The sequence below is a fragment of the Asparagus officinalis genome, chromosome 5, assembly GCF_001876935.1.
Source record: "Asparagus officinalis chromosome 5, Aspof.V1, whole genome shotgun sequence".
Taxonomy (NCBI): domain Eukaryota; kingdom Viridiplantae; phylum Streptophyta; class Magnoliopsida; order Asparagales; family Asparagaceae; genus Asparagus; species Asparagus officinalis.
The window spans coordinates 38545568-38564474 of NC_033798.1; positions in this window are offsets into that span (position 1 = coordinate 38545568).

Genomic DNA, 18907 nt, shown 5'->3' on the forward strand with positions numbered 1-18907 from the left:
GTGGGGGGGGGGGGGGGGGCTGTTGGATATTTATTAAGAAAAAGCAATTTTGCCTTTGTGTTTTAGTCTCACATCAGAAAATTGAAAAGAATTCTCTCTCCCTCAACCCTATAAATACACCCCTTTTTCACATTCCAAAATGACAAGAAAATAAAGCTTTTTCTCTTCTCATCTGGTTTTAAAGAAATTTTTTTCCCCTCTATAATTTTGTTATTAATTTTATGGGCAATCTTCTTCATCTAAGCTGAAGCTCTATACTCTCGCCTGAGTACGGAGGCTGGCTATTTCCAAGGGATTTTACCACTAGGGGGGAGGGAACCATTTACGTCAGGACGATAGGCGGGTTCTCAATTTTCTAGAGCAGTGATTACACAATTGCTCCTGTCAGGTCTGATTTTCTCATCTCTTATTTTTTTTTAATTCGGATTTATTTTGTGCTATAATCTTGATTTACAGATAAGTTCCAACAAAGCTAATGTCGTCTGAGCATTACAAGGTTGTTGGTCATTTATCGGATCGTGTAGGAGGGAAAAAAATCTAAGATGTAATGGGTACCAATAAAGAATATGAATGTTGATAAGATGGGGGTGCTTCTCATGTTGCTTCTGCCTTTCAAAAGAATACTGGAAATACTAATAAGGGGAGGGAGCTTCAGTTATTGAGTCTCATGGAGTCCCAAACATCCATAGGAAAATGCCCGATTTATTATTATCAAAAGGAGGAGTTTATTAGGATAATCTCCTTGCAATCAACCTAGTTTGATGAATAACAAATGTTCATATTGATTTAATATATGTTTGAGATGTTGTATACAAGTCATAAAAAGTTAGAATCAAGTTTAGAAGTGAATAGAGCAAGACAACAAGTTCATTACATCTAATTTTTGAAAAAGTTAGAATCAAGTTCAGAAGTGAATAGAGAAAGACAATAAGTTCATTACATCTAATTCTTGAAAAACATCAGAAGTGAAAGTCATGTTTGAGCATATGGGAGTGTCCGTCTCTTTGTCACAAATTTATAGAAAAAACTGAACTTAATTCGGAGATGTATAGCTTAAGATATGAATGTTTTAGTGAGACAAGGTCGAAATAATCAGCGGCAGGTTAGAAACATGCACGAAAGCTAAAACTTACATGGGCCATAACTTTTAACTCGATTGATGAAATTGCTATTGTAATAGCTTTTCTAAAAGCTCTCGATGTGATCTATTGTTCATTGATGATTTTAGAAACCATCGATGACTAAATTTTTGAGATACGTTCCAATCATTGATGATTAAGTGAACATTGATGACTGAACTAAACCATCAATGATTATGTTGTTGATTTTAAAATTCTGATCTGAATTCAGATCAAATCTTTCATCACATTTTTCATTAGGGGATTCCTAACCTATAACAGAGAGAAAAATAGAGAGGAAGATAGAGAGATCTAGGCTTTTAACATAGGTGACTAACTTTGCTCATGCTACTTAGAAAGCATCCTCGACTTTGTTTTTCATCATCAAATCGTTGACCTTCGAGGTGTGCTGCCCTTGGACTTTATCATCTTCGTCCTTCTTCTCAGAGCTGCACTATTATTAGGAGAATAGTATGTATAATCAAAGGGTTGTAAGACCATTTTTCTTGTGCTTATTTGATATTTGATCTTTGTATTAAACTTATTTTTACGACATACTCAAGCCGAGGTTAATTAAAGAATTAGTCGCTAGTTAGGGCTAGAGATACTCGTGTGTGAAGAGTTTAGGTTAGACAATTACTTGGGAGAAGTTGGGGTTTCGGTCTTATAAGCCTACTGAATCAGATTTTTGATTTAGGATAACTTTCACATAGTGAGCAAGTCCCTTCATAAGAAGGAAGAGTGAATATAGAATTGGTTACCCAAACCACTATAAAATTCTTGTGTGTTTTGACTGTGATTAGTTCAAAGGCTTCTTTGGTACATGGGGAATGGAGGTTAATGTTTACCATGTTGATAAAGTTTAACCACATATAAGGGTAAATTTTTAACCAAATTGGGAGTAGCAGAAAAGGATGTGAAAAGTTAAGGCTTGATTCATTTAAACATGTGAAATTACAAAAATCCCTAAAAAACTCTAGAACTAACAACAATCAGAAATTTGAGAAGATCCCTTGTAAAGTGAAAAATTATAAACAACCTCAAGCAATTATAAAATTATGAAAACATCCTCAATAATATAATTCCTATAAAAATTACATAAAATTCTCAAAAATTAAAAGCTTAAAAAACACTAAAGATTCAAAACATACAAACAGCCCCGACAAACTTTAAATTTACGCCCAAAAGTCTTAAAAATTAGGGAAAATATTCTAAGATTTTTGAAATTTACAAAATACCCATAAAATTTCAAAACCTACAAAAAGAATATTGAAGTTCTATGAAATCCAAACAGCCTTAAATTGAAATTAGCATAAGACAACTTAAAAGATTTATAAATTGTAAAAAACACCCTCAATTTGAAATTTTACAAAAAGCACTCTAAGAATTTCAATCTCATGAACAACATGACTAAATGTCATCTATCTGTTAGAATTTTGACGCTTCATATTATATTATGAGATATTAATAGTAATTTGAATTTGAATCTTGGAATTAACTACTTTGGTGGTTTTCAAGACATAACTACCTTGGTTAGTTATAAAGTCCTTGATAGTGGGAGTTCTATAAAGAGAGTCACTTGTCCACACACATATATATTAATCAGTCCTGTGATAATAATCCATCAATTCGTTTTGTGTTGTAGAGTGGACAATGAAGAAAAATTAAAGGTAATTCGGTGTTCATTACATTCAACAATGGAAGAAGGTATGTACCATTTTTATTCAATCTCGTTTTAGAATATAAACGAGTGTTAAATTCTATTAATCATGCTATAGGATCTCTTTCAATTGGTATCAGAGCCATTATATGATGAAATTTTGTTGTTTTCCCAAATTTATTTTGGTACAATTTGTTTTCTGTACTATTAAAGGTATTTCAGAATTTGGAATCATCTTTTACCAATTAATATAGAGTAGTCTAGTGGTAAAATTTTTGAGTGTAGAGTCCAAGATCCAAGGTTCGAATCTCCCATATTAATATATCTTGACAAGGGCCTTGGGGGCCTTAGGCTTGATTAAAAAAAATCCGAATTTTTTTCTTCTCTTCTTAAATTGCAGTTTGGAATTTCCATTTGCTTGCTGCTTAAATTTCATTTTAATTTTTTCTTTTGGATTGAATAATTTTATAGTGACTGTTTTAATGGGATTAAGTTTTAAACTTGTAGAATGGCCATAACATCTATAAGTACTTAAAACTATAGGTTATATCTCATTATTAAATATATTAATTTCATCTAGAGTTACAATTATATTTACAAAAATCTCTACTATACCCCACAGGGAAGTAATGATCTATGTAAATTTATTGGGTTAAGAAAGCATATTTGTTTATAGTAGGGAAATTTCTTATACCCATAGGCATGGAAATTTTCTTTCATTATTATCAAACTTTGTTGTTCTTAATTATAGACTAAATAATGAATCTATGCACTTTAGGACCTCTACCCACAAGAAGGTTAAAAATCATTACTTTGAATAAAGTTTAATTTTTGTAGCATTAATTTTGTTTCATTTCAATGTAGTTGTTCCTATTTCTATAGTTAATGAAGTCCTGATTCTAAGTGGTGAAAATTTTTCAGATTGGAAGGACAAGATCTTTCTAAAATTGGGCTACTTAGATCTAGACTTAGTTCTCCATAAACAATGTCCTCCAACTCCCACGGAGACTACGAAACCAAGTAAGAAGGCTGAATTTGAAAAATGAGAGCGTGCACATCGTCTCAGTATGATGCTTATGAAATCCCATATTAGTAGAAGTATTCGAGGATCAATTCCTGAATTTGATAAGGTAAAGAATTTCATGAAAGCAATCGAGGAGCAATTTATTGTTTGTGACAAGGCTATGGCTACAACCTTGATTCAAAAACTCACAAATGTGAAATATGATGCTCGTAAGGGTGTGCGCATGCATATTATGCAATTAAGGGATATTGCTTCCTAACGTAAACCTCTAAAAATTGATATATCTGAATCATTCTAGTGTATTTTATACTTTCTTCACTTTTAGTAGAGTATGGACCTTTCAAGATATCTTAAAATACACACAAAGAGAATTGGTCCGCAAATAATTTCCTAACCATGTGTGGTTCAAGAAGAAGAAAGACTTAAACATGAGGTTATAAAAAGTGTTAATATAACAACTCATGATAATAAAAATACATTTAAAGGCAAGAATGGATCTGATCTGTTAAAGGTTAAAGGTTAAAGGCTAAAGGAAAAAAACCTATAAAGTTCAAGGGTATGGGTCCAAAATGCTTCTTCCATAAAAAAAAGAGGGAACGTTAAGAAAAATTGCCTGAAATACAAGAAATGACTCACAAAGAAAGGTAATATCGTATCATATGTTTGTATCGAATCTAATTTTAGTCATGTTCTTAATAATACTTGGTGGATTTTTCTGGTTCGTCAATTCATGTTGCCAATATTATGCAGGGGTTTCTAACCCAATGGACACCGACAGAAAGTGAATCAGGCATCTATTCAGGAAATGAGATGTAGTCACTTGTAAAGGCCGTGGGAACGTATCGACTTATTTTAAAATCTATTTATGTAATTGATTTGAAAAATGTGTTTTATGTACCTTCATTTTCTAGAAATTTAATTTCTGTATCAAAACTAAGTATTTATGGTTATGAAATTAATTTCAATGTTAATGGATTTCTTTTATATAAAGATGAAGTTTGTATTGGTTCTGGAATATTATCTAAAAATCTTAACAAGCTTGATTTAGACACAAACTTTGAAAATAATTTGCTTTCTTTAAACGTCGATAATGTTGGCAATAATAGGAGTATCATTAAGGAAAACTCCTCTATATTATGGTATAAGAGATTAGGCCATATTTCAGTTAATAGAATTAAAAGGTTAGTAAATGAAGGAATTCTTCCCAATCTAAACTTACTAACTTTAGTACATGTGTGGATTGCAAAAAGGGAAAGCATGTTGGCTTCTTTGTTTTGATTATGTTTAATAAATAATTTATCACTAATGTTATTTGTCTAGTATTTGTGTTTTCTTATTTATTGTAGACAAACAATAAGTTAGAGGTTGGATGGAATTACGCTGTAACGATCATATCAAATGGAGGTTGGCGAAAATAGTGGAGTGAAGCCATGCAATTCAAGTTGAATATCCAAGTTCAAGCTTCACCGCTGTAGGCATATAAAATTGCTTATAGGTCTCTTAGCTCAGCTCGGCACAAACCGACGAACCAACGAGGCGACGAGGTTGACTAATTGCACGCAAACAACGGAATACGTCCATTCATGTGCGGGATCAAGCCAAGTGTTCGAAGAGTCAACGAGTCATCCAACCAAAGGCATATTCGGACGAATGACGATCGAATCAAGATCGGTTTCGGACTCCAACTCAGAAGCGGATTTACTGCCTAAATCGGGATCCGGATTTACTGCCAAATCAGATCAGCAGCACTAAAAGGGTTAACTCTTTTAGCTTAACGTCACATGCGGAACGGACTTAAACAATCCGCATGCTAGTCCGACTCAAACGGTAGTCAGTAAAGGCGCATCAAACCCATTGAGGGCTGAGGATTTGCCAAAAATCCTATAAATACGAGAGTCACTGACGCATCAGCTTCTTTAGTTGGTCTCGTGACCTGAGCAACATACGACGTTCAAAACCCTAAGGTCTACACCAGTCAAACGGTAGTCGGTAAAGGCTCATCAAACCCGTTAATGGCTGAGGGTTTGCCAAAAATCCTATAAATACGAGAGTCACTGACGCATCAGCTTCTTTAGTTGGTCTCGTGACCTGAGCAACATACGACGTTCCAAACCCTAAGGACTACGCCGGACAACGCGTAACCTTAGGTCAACGCCAGTCAACGCGTTACGATCAAAAAGTCAACGTACGACGGTCAAAACCCCAGGGTCAACGCCGGACAACGCGTAACCTTAGGTCAACGCCAGTCAACGCATTGCAACGCGTTACGATCAAAAAGTCAACGTACGACGTTCAAAACCCTACGGTCAACGCCGGACAACGCGTAACCATAGGTCAACGCCGATCAATGCGTTGCAATCAAACAGTCAACGTACGACATTCGAAACCCTAGGGTCAACGCCGGTCAACGCGTAACCCTAGGTCAACGCCTATCAATGCGTTGCAATGAAAAAATCTCACTCCGAAAAGTATACGAGTATAAACTGCTTCTTACTCCGAAAAGTATACGAGTATAAACTGCTTCTTAAATACTCCAATAAGGTATATGAGTATAAACTATTCCCTAATTTTGGTTTGAGAAGTTCCTGGAGAATATTGTTTATAAATATTCTTAAGGATAACTCAACCACACTACGCCGGACAACGCGTTGTGCATAAAGACTCGACGCCACAATCAATGGTCAGCTCAAAGGAATCGACTTCAAGTTCAGAAAATTCCGACAAACGGTCAGACAATAAATGCAGCACCGGAACCCTTACAGACATTCGACAAAGCACCGAATAGCCTGAAGGATTGAAGGAATTAAGAACACAAGTCATTCCAAGGTCCCATTACACCGACTGAAGGTGGGGACAATCATATCCAAAGTATTCCAGACTCTTCTATAAAAGAACGAGACTGAAATACTTTGGAGGGGGTATCTGTAGGCATATAAAATTGCTTATAGGTCCCTTAGCTCAGCTCGGCACGAACCGACAAACCAACGAGGCGACGAGATTGACTAATTGCACGCAAACAACGGAATACGTCCATTCACGTGCGAGATCAAGCCAAGTGTTCGAAGAGTCAACGAGTCATCCAACCAAAGGCATACTCGGACGAATGACGATCGAATCAAGATCGGTTTCGGACTCCAACTCAGAAGCGGATTTACTGCCTAATCGGGATCCGAATTTACTGCCAAATCAGATCAGCAAATCGAATCCGAACCTATCAACTACAAAACCGGAAAACGGGCACAAAGAGGCAAAACGACAAACACCTGGAGGTCGGCTCACCGAGCCACCAAGGAGGCTCGGTGGCCGAGCCACCTAGGTGGCTCGGTAGCCGAGCCACCGTGTGCTCACCGAGACCACCTTGTGGTGGCTCGCGCCACCAGGTGGTGGCTCGGTGGCCGAAGCCTACCTATAGGTGGCTCGGCCACTCACCGGGCCCCACATGGTGGCTCGCGGCCAACCTTGGTGCTCGGCCACCACTGAGCCACCAGGTGCCGCCAGAGCCACATAAATTGGTGGCTCGGTGGCCGCCGAGCCACCTTGAGGTGGCCGGCCACCTAGGGTGTCGGCCACACGTGCACACGGGCACAGTGACGCTTGGCTATAAATAGGAGAGGGGGTTGTTCATTTTGAAGGGTTGGAAATTTTGGAGAGAGGCGAAGCCCTGCTGGATTGGAGACTCGGAACTTAAAAAAGATTGAAACTTTGGGACTTCGGGGACTCACTCCTTCAGATCTGGTGCTCGGCGATCATCAACGTCAAATAAGGCAGGTGTTCGAGAGGATCAGATCTCAGATCTACGCAGGCATACTCCGGATCTAGGCTTGGTCTTAGATCCCGAGACTTGGACGATTGTTTCCTTGGTGAAACAATCCTCCCCGGCTATTATTTCCTTGGTGAAATAATACCCGTCGTACTGCGTAGATCCGACCGGATCTAGATCTCGCGGTGGTCTACGGCAAACAACCCCGGTGCAGGCAAAGAACCCACCAAGCGAGTGACCGCAAAACAGGAGCTCGCGATTCGTTCGACACAAAAGGAGAAAAGTTGTAATCTTTGTTTATTTTTATTTGATTTTCGTTGTAACCGGACCTTATAAAAAGACCGGATCTTTTGTAACTCAAAAAGTTGTAACTCAAGATGACAATGGAATCAATAACAAAGAAAGCAACGAATTTTCCCGCGAACAACCGCAAGTTTACCAAGAAGAGCTTATTGAAGATCAAGATCATTGCTTGTATAAATAGTTTAGGTCTTATACCGTAACGATCATATCAAATGGAGGTTGGCGAAAATAGTGGAGTGAAGCCATGCAATTCAAGTTGAAGATCCAAGTTCAAGCTTCACCGCAAGTTTACCAAGAAGAGCTTATTGAAGATCAAGATCATTGCTTGTATAAATAGTTTAGGTCTTATATATTGGTTTTATTGTTTTCAAGTTTATACAAAAAAATGAATTTGTGAAAATATTGAATTTTTTGTTTATGGACTTCATAACAATATTTTATATCAATTCATTAAGTCTATAAAAACATTTCACAAAATTTTAAAAGTTTGTTTAAGTCAAATATCAAAAACATGTATGTTTAGTTTTCATGTTTTTGGACATATTTAAAAAATAATGAGTTTTCACATTTGAGAAGTGAAATTCCAAAAATTCTTTTTGTAACATGTTCATCTACATGTTTACAATAATTTTCCAAAGGTTTACATTTTTTAAAATTTAGTTTCTATTTTTAAAGGCACTTCAAAAATTAGTTTTACTATTTGAATCAGGCTGATACAGTGTTATCAGTCGATTGATACATGTGTTCAGTCGACTGATAAAAATATCTAAAATCATCAAAAAGCCTCTGTTTCTTTTCAGTCGACTGATCAGTCGACTGATGAGGTCATCGGTCGACTGATCAGTCAACTGATAAGCTCATAACGGCTAGTTTTGTACTATTTCTAGATTTTTAGTTTTTGACTAGTTTACAAAATAATTATTTCTCTCAAATATAAAGTGATATTTACAAAATTATTTCTCTAAAATGTTTATCTACATGTCTAGAACCTTTTCTTAAAATTTCATGAATTTTGGAATTGATTTACTGTGTCAAATTGATTTTACAAAGTCGGGTATTTTAGCAGTTTTTAGAAAATATAATATATGTGTTCAAATATTTATTTCTCTCAACTGAGAAGTGATATTTTAGATATTCTTTCTCTAACATGTTTATCTATATGTCTAGAACCTTTTCTCAGAGTTTTATGATTTTTGGATTTGATTTACTATTTTTAATTGATTTTATAAAACTAGATACGCAAAATTCTAGCACTCTAAAACTGTCTGTTTTTCTTCTGTCGAGGTCATCAGTCGACTGATGTACATTTTTAGTCGACCGACAACCTCATAACGGCTAGATTTTTTAGTTTTCTATGTAGTTGTTATTTTGTCTTTTTGCTTAGTTTTCTTTGGTTTTTGGGGGTTGCTTCTTCATCCTATATATACCCCTTACCCTCAAACTTCTGAATATCATCCAATATATACCCCTTACCCTCAAACTTCTGAATATCATCTAAGAATATTTTAAACAAGTTTAAGAGAGTTTTAACAAGGGTTTAAGTTTGGTTTAAGTTTGTGAAGTAATTTTCACAAGAGCTAGAAGAGATCATCCTTTGGTGTTTGAGCTTCAACTCATATATATCTCTCTCTTGTCATCTAGAGAAGTTTTTCTAAACTCTCATCTAGCTATTTATTTGTTTGATTTTCATTTCCATAAGCTAGAACTTATTTGAGTTTAGATTTATTTTGATTATACTCATTATTCACACACAACCTATTGAGCTTATTGTATTTGTATACATTGTATAATTGGGTTGTGGGGTTTGTGACATTGAGAGTGAGCTTAATTGTGTTCTCATCTATTGCAGAGAACAAATTTATATTTGTGAGCCTAATTGTGAGTTGCACTTTGTATTACACTGTACACCGAGAGGAGTGGTTGGTGAGAGACGAGGTTGATTCCAAGAGGAGTGGCGTTGGTTGTAAAGTCTAGAGAGAGGTTACAAATCCAAGCACTTGAGAAAGATGACACGGGATAGGCCAACACTTAGAGGGTGTAGAGTGTGATTGCAAGTGTGTAGTTGTAAAGTTTTCGATGAACTAAAAAACTGTATTGTGATGTGTAAACATTATTCGGGTGAGCGTAGAAAACCCGGTTGTGATAGTGGAGATCTCCTCAAGATGAGGAGCAGAGACGTAGGCTGTGGGGACCGAACTCCGTGATCATATCTTTGTTTGTGATTGCATTGGCGTACTTATTCTTGTATTCATATCTTATATCGCCTTTGTGTATTACTCTTCATATTGACTTATTCTTGTATTCATATCTTATATCGCCTTTGTGTATTACTCTTCATATTGCCCTATCACATTTGTAGATTATTTATCGCCTTTGTGTATTACTCTTCATATTGCCCTATCACATTTGTAGATTATTTATTTCACCCTTGTATTAATTTATATATTCTTGCATATAATTCACCATATATCTCTTTACTAGGATATATCTCTTTGCTCATATTGCTTATTCTTGTTCATAACACATTACATATCTATCTTGCAAGAATAGTTTGATAATAAGTTTTAATTGGCATAAAATCAGATTAGATTAGCATAAGACCCTAATCACCCCCCTCTAAGGTCTAACAAAGCAAACTAACATTACTAAAAATGTTTCTAAAAGGAGTACAGAATGTCTAAAAATTATTCATACAGGCATATCAGGACCATCTCCAATTCCTTGTCTAAATGGTCAAAAATACTTCATCTCATTTATTGATGACGATTCTAGGTATATGTATTTATACCTTCTAAATAAAAAGTCGGAAGCATTAGATGCTTTTAAGACTTATAAGGTCGAGGTAGAAAATCAATTAGACAAGAAAATAAAGATTGTGAAATCAGATAAGGGTGGAGAGTATTATGGGAGATACACTAAAAAAGGACAAATGCTAGGTCTATTTGCCCAATTCCTTAAAAGTGAAGGTATTATAGCACAATACACAATATCGGGTAGACCACAACAAAATGGTGTGGCTGAAAGAAGGAATAGGACACTAATGGATATGGTTAGAAGCATGATTAGTAATGTTGATCTACCGTCATCCTTTTGGAGTGAAGCACTAAAGACTGCTGTGTATATACTTAATCGTGTTCCATCAAAAGCAGTTCCAAAAACTCCTTTTGAGATTTAGAAAGGATGGAAACCTAGTCTGAATCATATGCACGTATGGGGTTGTCAATTTGAAGTGAGAATATATAATCCTCATATTAAGAAACTTGATTCAAGAGCCGAAAGTGGCTTCTTTATTGGGTATGCTTTAAACTCAAAAGAATATAGATTCCATTATCCATTGCACACACCAAAGATTGTAGAAGCTAGGAATACTAAATTTCTTAAGGATTCAACTTTTGATGTGTTTCTGTGACACCCCTGGGTTCACACAAGGCAGCAGCCCAAGGTGAATCCAAGGATGTCAAACCTGCCATTCACCCACATAGTGCATTAACATGTTTCACCAATCACAGAAAGATCCTCTAGTGGAATAAAAAAGAAGTATATGTACAAAACATGTAAAAGAATATGATAGTAGTGCTATGAACATGATTAATACAGAAGAGATAGCCAAATAATATCATGTCTCAAATTAACAAAATAAAATATAACTAAAACGAGAATAAGTGTAATATGTCTCAATACATCGAGTCAAATGAAGTAACACTAAGGCACTCGGCCTTTACAATAATGAAATACTAACTCTAATGTCTGAATAAAAACACAAAACTACAGTGGAGCCTCTAATGGTAAAATGATGCGATAGTGACTATGCTATAACTCCATCATCATGCAGCTCTCCGAAACTCTAAGTTGCCCAAAAAGAAATTTAAAGCAAAAAGAGAAACAACATGAGCATCAGAGCATTACAGTAAGATCATCTCTATCCGTCCCTAGGGAAAGGACTGCTAGATGAAGTGGAGGCTCTACCTATTAAGTATAGTCTACCTATATTATTTTCCTCGCATCTAATAAAAAATAATAATTAGAAACCCACAACACGAGACTGATACATTGAGCGAAATAATCCAAACAAGGAAACCCTCATGTATCATGGATATACCATATGTCTCAAATTATGAATCGCTAATCATTGATCCCAACTAAGAAGTAAAACAGAAGCATTACATAAAAGTAAAACTACAACTCTAAACGTCAAACATGATGAGCAATATCAAAACTCATACTACCCTCATGTAGTTGGCACAAACATAAGAAAAATATCATCCAACATAAACATCTCCATAGATCATGCCATGTAAGCTAAGTACGCGCGCACACACACACATGCACACACACACATAAAATAACGATACTCTTATAAGGTAGTCACAATATCATGTGGAAACAACATCTTTACTCAATCGTTCTGTGGAGATAGGTAAATCACCTTATTCCGGAATGATGCATCCACATGATAGTACAACGGAGTGTAGGCATATCAACCTAATCTGGAAACCACGATCATTTTCGAGTATGGTACAGTCGCGGTCTCATTGCGGGAAAACGCCCAATTCTAAGTGTGGTACAGCAACGGTCTCATTGCAGGAAAACTACTCATCACTTAGCATCCACCACTAATAAATTATGCATTTTATGTATTATTCTAACACTATCAACTTAAACCTGTGTTAGCGCTCAAACCAAACATATATTCTACATTCACGCACGTGTCTCGATGTGCGGATCCAAAACTCGTGTTCACGATCATCTCATGTGTAGAATAAACGACAAACAATGTATTATAATGCGTATGTATCTTTTATCTCAAGTGTAATCAACTCCACACTTATCATAATCCCCTTCGGGATACTCATATGTGTGCTACGACACTATTCAAACTGTTCATGATAGTACGTGTATCATCGTGCAGCTCGAACCCCGCGATCACATCTCAAAACAATGCAAAAACAACTCAGGAAGCAAAACATACACATGTTGGTCGACCACCCTCAAGGTATCGGTCGACCGGACAACGGACGTACACAATATGCACAAACAGAGCTTCACCGGTCGATTGCCCCTAGAGCGTCGGTCAACCGGCCAGAAAAAAACCTATTTTCTCAAGTTTTCAGGTTTTGTCATTTTGGATTATTGCAATTTGGTCAAAAATGAAACTTTCTCATCATGAAGCATGTAACAACACTTAAACCTTGTTAATTACTTTATAGAGATTATCTCTGAACATGGTTCACACTCTTGGGTTAATCTAATTAGGGTTTAACAACCTAATTAACCAAATTTCTCGATTAATACATGATCTCTTAACATGATTAACATAAGCATGAAAACTCATAGAATAGATATAACTTGATTTAAATTCGTTCATAACTCTAGGTATCACAAATCTAGGGTTTAAGCATGATTAATTAACATGATAACTTAATTAATTGATAAATTAGTGTTTAAGCATGGTTTAAGCATGATTAATAACTTAAAAACAAAAATAAGAGCAACCCTAATGATCATGATCATGTTACTAACATAAACAATGAGAAAACCATATAGATCTAACATTGGTTTAAGATTAATCATCAAAAATCTCATCTTTTTCACATCGGTTTAAGCCTAAACATGTAAAATATTGATTTAAACATCTTAAATCATTTATTAATGGCTAAATATCCATATTGGTATTTTAATTTCATCCCATTTACCAAGAAGGTATTTTAATTAGGTAAACCTTCTTTAATGCATTTTAATTGATTCAACTTACCAATAAGGCTATTTTTCTCGTCGGCGACCAGTTTTCCGGCGAGACCTCGTCACGTGCGTGGCACGTGATGATTTAAACTGATTTTTAGCTACTGATATGGCACGAATCTGTCCTATTTTGGGTGAATTGGGATTTTTAAAGGGTTAATTCCTGCCTTTAAACACCACCACGTCAGAAAATCCGTCCCACATCAGTAGCTAAAAAATAGTTTAAGTCATCACGTGTCACGCACGTGACGAGCTCTCATCAGAAAACTAGTCGCCGACGAGAAAAATGGTCTTGTTGGTAAGTTGAATCAATTAAAATGCCTTAAAACAGGTTTGCCTAATTAAAATACCTTCTTGGTAAATTGGGTGGAATTAATTACCAATATGGGTATTTAGCCTTAACTAAGGGTGTAGGTTTAAATGAAGATAATCTTACCTCAAATGCCATGTTGAACTACTCAAACACGTACGAGCAGATCCAACTTCAAAAATCCCGTTCTCCCTTGCCTCACGTCGATGATCTTGCCCTCGTGTCGATATTTTGCTTCGCAAAGCTCTCAAAACTCACAAGAACTTGATCTAGGGTTTTTGAGGGGAGAGGGTGGCTGCTAGGGTTTAGAGATATGATAAAAGAGAATAATTTTTATGAAAAACACAGGTATTTATAGAGGTAAACCCGAAACAAATCTGTTTGACCCGAACCAGGAAACCTAGTCTGACTAAGAATATAGTCTTCGGTATTTTGATTGTAACGTTCTCGTCCGACCTTAGAATGAGGTGGTTTAAGATTTTTTGGAAATATATTGAAGAGACCTACAACTTTTATCTTGAGTTTTTCCATATTCGAACTATATCGATGTATAAAACATAAATACTCTTAACTGGTTATTTTTTCCAGATTTCAGGCTCGTGCATGTAGTGCATGATTTTACTCCTATATTCACATATAGACATTGAATTGATCTCAAATCAATTCCTAGCATACTTAAACATTAATAAATGTTATTTATCACCATATAACTTATTTATTATTGTTTATCACAATATATTCAAATTTATGTGGTTTTACATTCTTCCCCCTTAAAATAATTTCATCCTCGAAATTCCATAATCGTATCTTAGAGATTAATAATACCAGAAAAGCATGTTGAGGGGATAATCTAGATAAGAAAACTCTCATATACACATCTCGTATCATTAATCTCTAGATATAAAACATAGTAATATCTACATTTACCAATCTAGAATGCGAATACTCTCAATTAACCCCCAATTAAACGGAATGAGTATGTCGGGAGAAAAATCCAAACAAAGAACCCCCCATATATATACCATGTCTTCCGAATAATTTATAGCTAAGTGTTAATACCCTCATTCTAGTATTAAATATAAATATGACCATATAGATAATCATGAACACTAATCAAAATCAATCAATTTACCTTCTCAAATAGGTGCGGGTAGTCGCGACGCATATTCTCCTCACGCTCCCAAGAAGTCTCCTCAGCTCCTTTCCAGTTTTATTAAACTTTAACCAAATGTGTCACTTTGTTTCTAAGCTTCTTGTCCTCCTTGGCAAGAATACAAATATGAAACTCTATCGTAGTTAAATCATCTTGAAGCTTGACCTTTGGTGTGTCTAACACGCACTGCTGCTCTTCATCGCGTAAATGCTTCTTAAGCATCGAAACATGGAAAGTATCGTGTATACTCGACATCAAAGCTGAAAGATCTATCCGATACAAAATAGCTCCAATGCGCTCAAAAATCCTGAATGGACTAATATACTCCGGGGAAAGCTTTCCCTGTCTACCAAATTGCTGAACTCCCTTCATCGGCGATTCTTTTAGTGAAACATAGTCCCCAACCTGGAACGCTAACGGTCGTCTCCTCTGATCTGCATAGCTCTTCTATCTGTTTTGCGCTGCAAAAATACGCTCCTGAATTACTATTACCTTCTCTGTAGTCTGTCTTACGAGTTCTGGTCCAAGCAATAAGCTGTCCTCTAGTCCTGCGCAACAAATAAGCGATCTACAAGGCCTCCTATATAGCGCTTCATACGGTGCCATGCCAATAGTCGCTTGCTAACAGTTGTTATAAACAAGCTCAATTAATGGGATGTGATCCTCCTAACTACTCTGAAAATCAATAACGTACTCCTGCAACATATCCTCTAATACTTGGTTGACTCTCTTCATCTGTCCATCTGTCTGCAGGTGGAACACACTAGAATACGACAATGGCTACCAAAAGAATTCTGGAAGCTCCTCCATAAATGTGAAGTGAAAACTAAACCTCGGTCTGATACAATCGTCTCTAGAACTCCATACAGTCTCACGATCTCTTGAATGAATATCCTCATATAAGTTTCTGCTGTATAAGTCGTCTTCACTAGATGATACTGAATCACAAACTCATAATCCTTGATAAATTCGACCCATCGTCGTTGTCTTTGGTGATCCATGAATAGCTCAAACTATACTCCATACAGGTAATGTCTATGTGTCTTCAGTATGAAGACCACTGCTGCTAGCTCCAAGTCGTACGTAGGATAATTCTGCTCCTGTGTCCTCAACTGTCATGAAATATAAGGCACTACTATCTGGGTCTGATCAAAACACCTCTTAGACTCGCTAACGACACATCCGTGTAGACTACAAATGTCTTATCACTGCTCAGAATAGTCAATACTGACGCCATAGTCAACTTATCCTTTAAAGTTTTAAAGGCATCCTGACACTCTATGCCCTAAACAAATGATACACTCTTCTTTGTTGAGGTGTGTAAGTGGCGTCACAATCTTTGAGAAGTCTTGAATGAACTTCCTGTAATAGTCTGTCAGACCTAAGAAACTACGAACCTCTATAACTGTCTTCGGTAGTTCCCAATCAAGTACTACTTTCACTTTAGATGGATCTACTGCAATGCCCTCCTTCCTGATAACATGGCCAAAAATCTGACTTCAGATAGTCAAAACTAGTATTTACTAAACTTGGCGTATAACTGATGCTCCCATAAAGTCTGCAATACCAAACGAAGATGCTGCTCGTGCTCTACCGCCAATCTCGAACAAATAAGGATGTCGTCGATAAAACAACCACAAATTGGTCCAAACATGGACGAAAAACCCGATTCACCAAATCCATGAATATCGCGGTGCATTGGTCAGCCCAAATGGCATGATAAGAAACTCGAAAGATCCATATCGAGTCAGAAAGGTGGTTTTGGGAATATTCATTTACCGCACTCACAATTAAAAATAGCCAGAATAAAGATCAATCTTTGAGAAATGTTGTGCTCCCCGTAGCTATTCGAACAAGTCATAAATCCTCGATAGTGGATATCTGATTCGGGAAGTGACCTTGTTCAACTCATGATAATCTATACATAATCACATGCTACCATTCTTCTTCTCCATGAAGAGGACTGGTCTCCTATGAAAATAACTCTGGTAAATAAAACCCTGAGTTAACAACTCATCTAGCTGAGTCTGTAGCTCCCTCATTTCAGTAGGTGCCATACGATAGGATGCTTGGGATATCGGTACTGTGCCCAGCTACAACTCGATGTAGGACTCAACCTTTCTCATTAGAGGTAATCTAGGTATCTTCTAAAAGACATCCTGATACTCTAAGATGACTCCGGTCTTGCTCAAATCTGCACCCCAATCCCGTATCATCACCTCCTCGACGTATGCCAGAAATAACTTCGCATTATAATTACCCTATGAGGTTGCTACTATCTATTCAAACCCATCGAATGCTCACAAGTTGACTATCTTTGCAAAATAGTCTATACTAATGTGGTAGGATGATAACCAATCTATACCAAGAATAACATCAAATTCGGACATTTGCAGGATGATCAAATCGACCACGGACTATGACTCACCTAAACTAACGACACATCTCCTATAGATACTCTCTAAGAGAGACACCTCTCCCAGAGGAGTAGAAACTGATAATAGAACGCCTAAAGGCTATACTACAAGCTGAAGTCTAATCATGACATCATGATTTATAAAAGAATGCGAAGCTTATGAATCAACAAGATCCGAGCTGGAAAGGAAATCACTAAGAAATTTCCGCTCACACCATGATCACGCGATATGACTGCATAAACCCTACCGGTGGTTGGAGATTGCTACGCTGATGGCAATGGAATATATAGGACTGTCTGTCCCTCAGGAATCTGCTAGATTATACAAATCTGGCTTACTGGCTTCTTAATCCTTAAGATGGTTAGAGGATCCTTAAATCCTTTGCTGTTGGCCATAACCACGACCCTGAGACTACTGACTCTAACCTCTATCATACTGGCCTCCTGCTGGTATACTATGACAATCATTCACTCTATGTCTGATCTTATTACAATTGTAACATGTACGTCGAATTCTGCGTTGCTGCGACGATCTTGAATCATGTTGTAGGTTGTGCTCTCTTCTTATAATGTCCTTGTTGCTAGCGATAAAAATCTTTACCCCATTGTTGGGTTCTCTAGATTCCGCAATAGGTCTCTTGCCCCTTGCCATTGTCACTATGTTGGTCATGTTTCCATAATTAACTATAGACATATCTTCCTACTTTAATCAGACTAGCTATACTGCTTGTCAAAGAAGAAAACAAAATTCTTCCAAATAATTAGTATTTGCTGCTCTGGTAAAAATCTAAAATCGGTATTGTAGGCAATAAAAATTACCTTAATTCTTAGCAAAGAAGCTCAAAACTAACAAAAAATACTAATATCTCTCAAATCGTAAAGAATTTGGTGAAATGGACAGGAACAAATCGAACCCTTTAGGATTAGTTAGGTCGGCTTCGTCTCGTCGAGATAGTCGATTTTCATATATAATTCGTCCAATTCTGACTTACGGTTTGAAAGTTATGACCCGCTCTTCGCAGCATGTTCAGAAGTCCGCCTACAAGACTGAACTTCACCTGAACATTAAAGTTCGCTTGCAATGCTAAGTTCGCCTGACAAGTTAGCTCACCTAAACTGATTGAAGCTCGCCTGACAGCTTCACCTACGAGTTTTGCCATGCAGCGAGGCTCAACATCAAAAGACGAGGTTCGCCACGTAGCGAGGCTCAACATCAAAAGACGAGGTTCGCCACACAACGAGGCTCAACATCTGAAGACGAGGTTCGCTGCGTCGTAAAGCTCATCATTGGAAATGAGACTTTACATTAAAGACAAAGCTCGTCATTGGAAACAAGGTTCAAAGCTCATCATTGGATACGAGGTTCACAACTCATCACCAGACGTAAAAGCTCATTAGTAAAGATGAGGCTCGTCAAAAGGAAA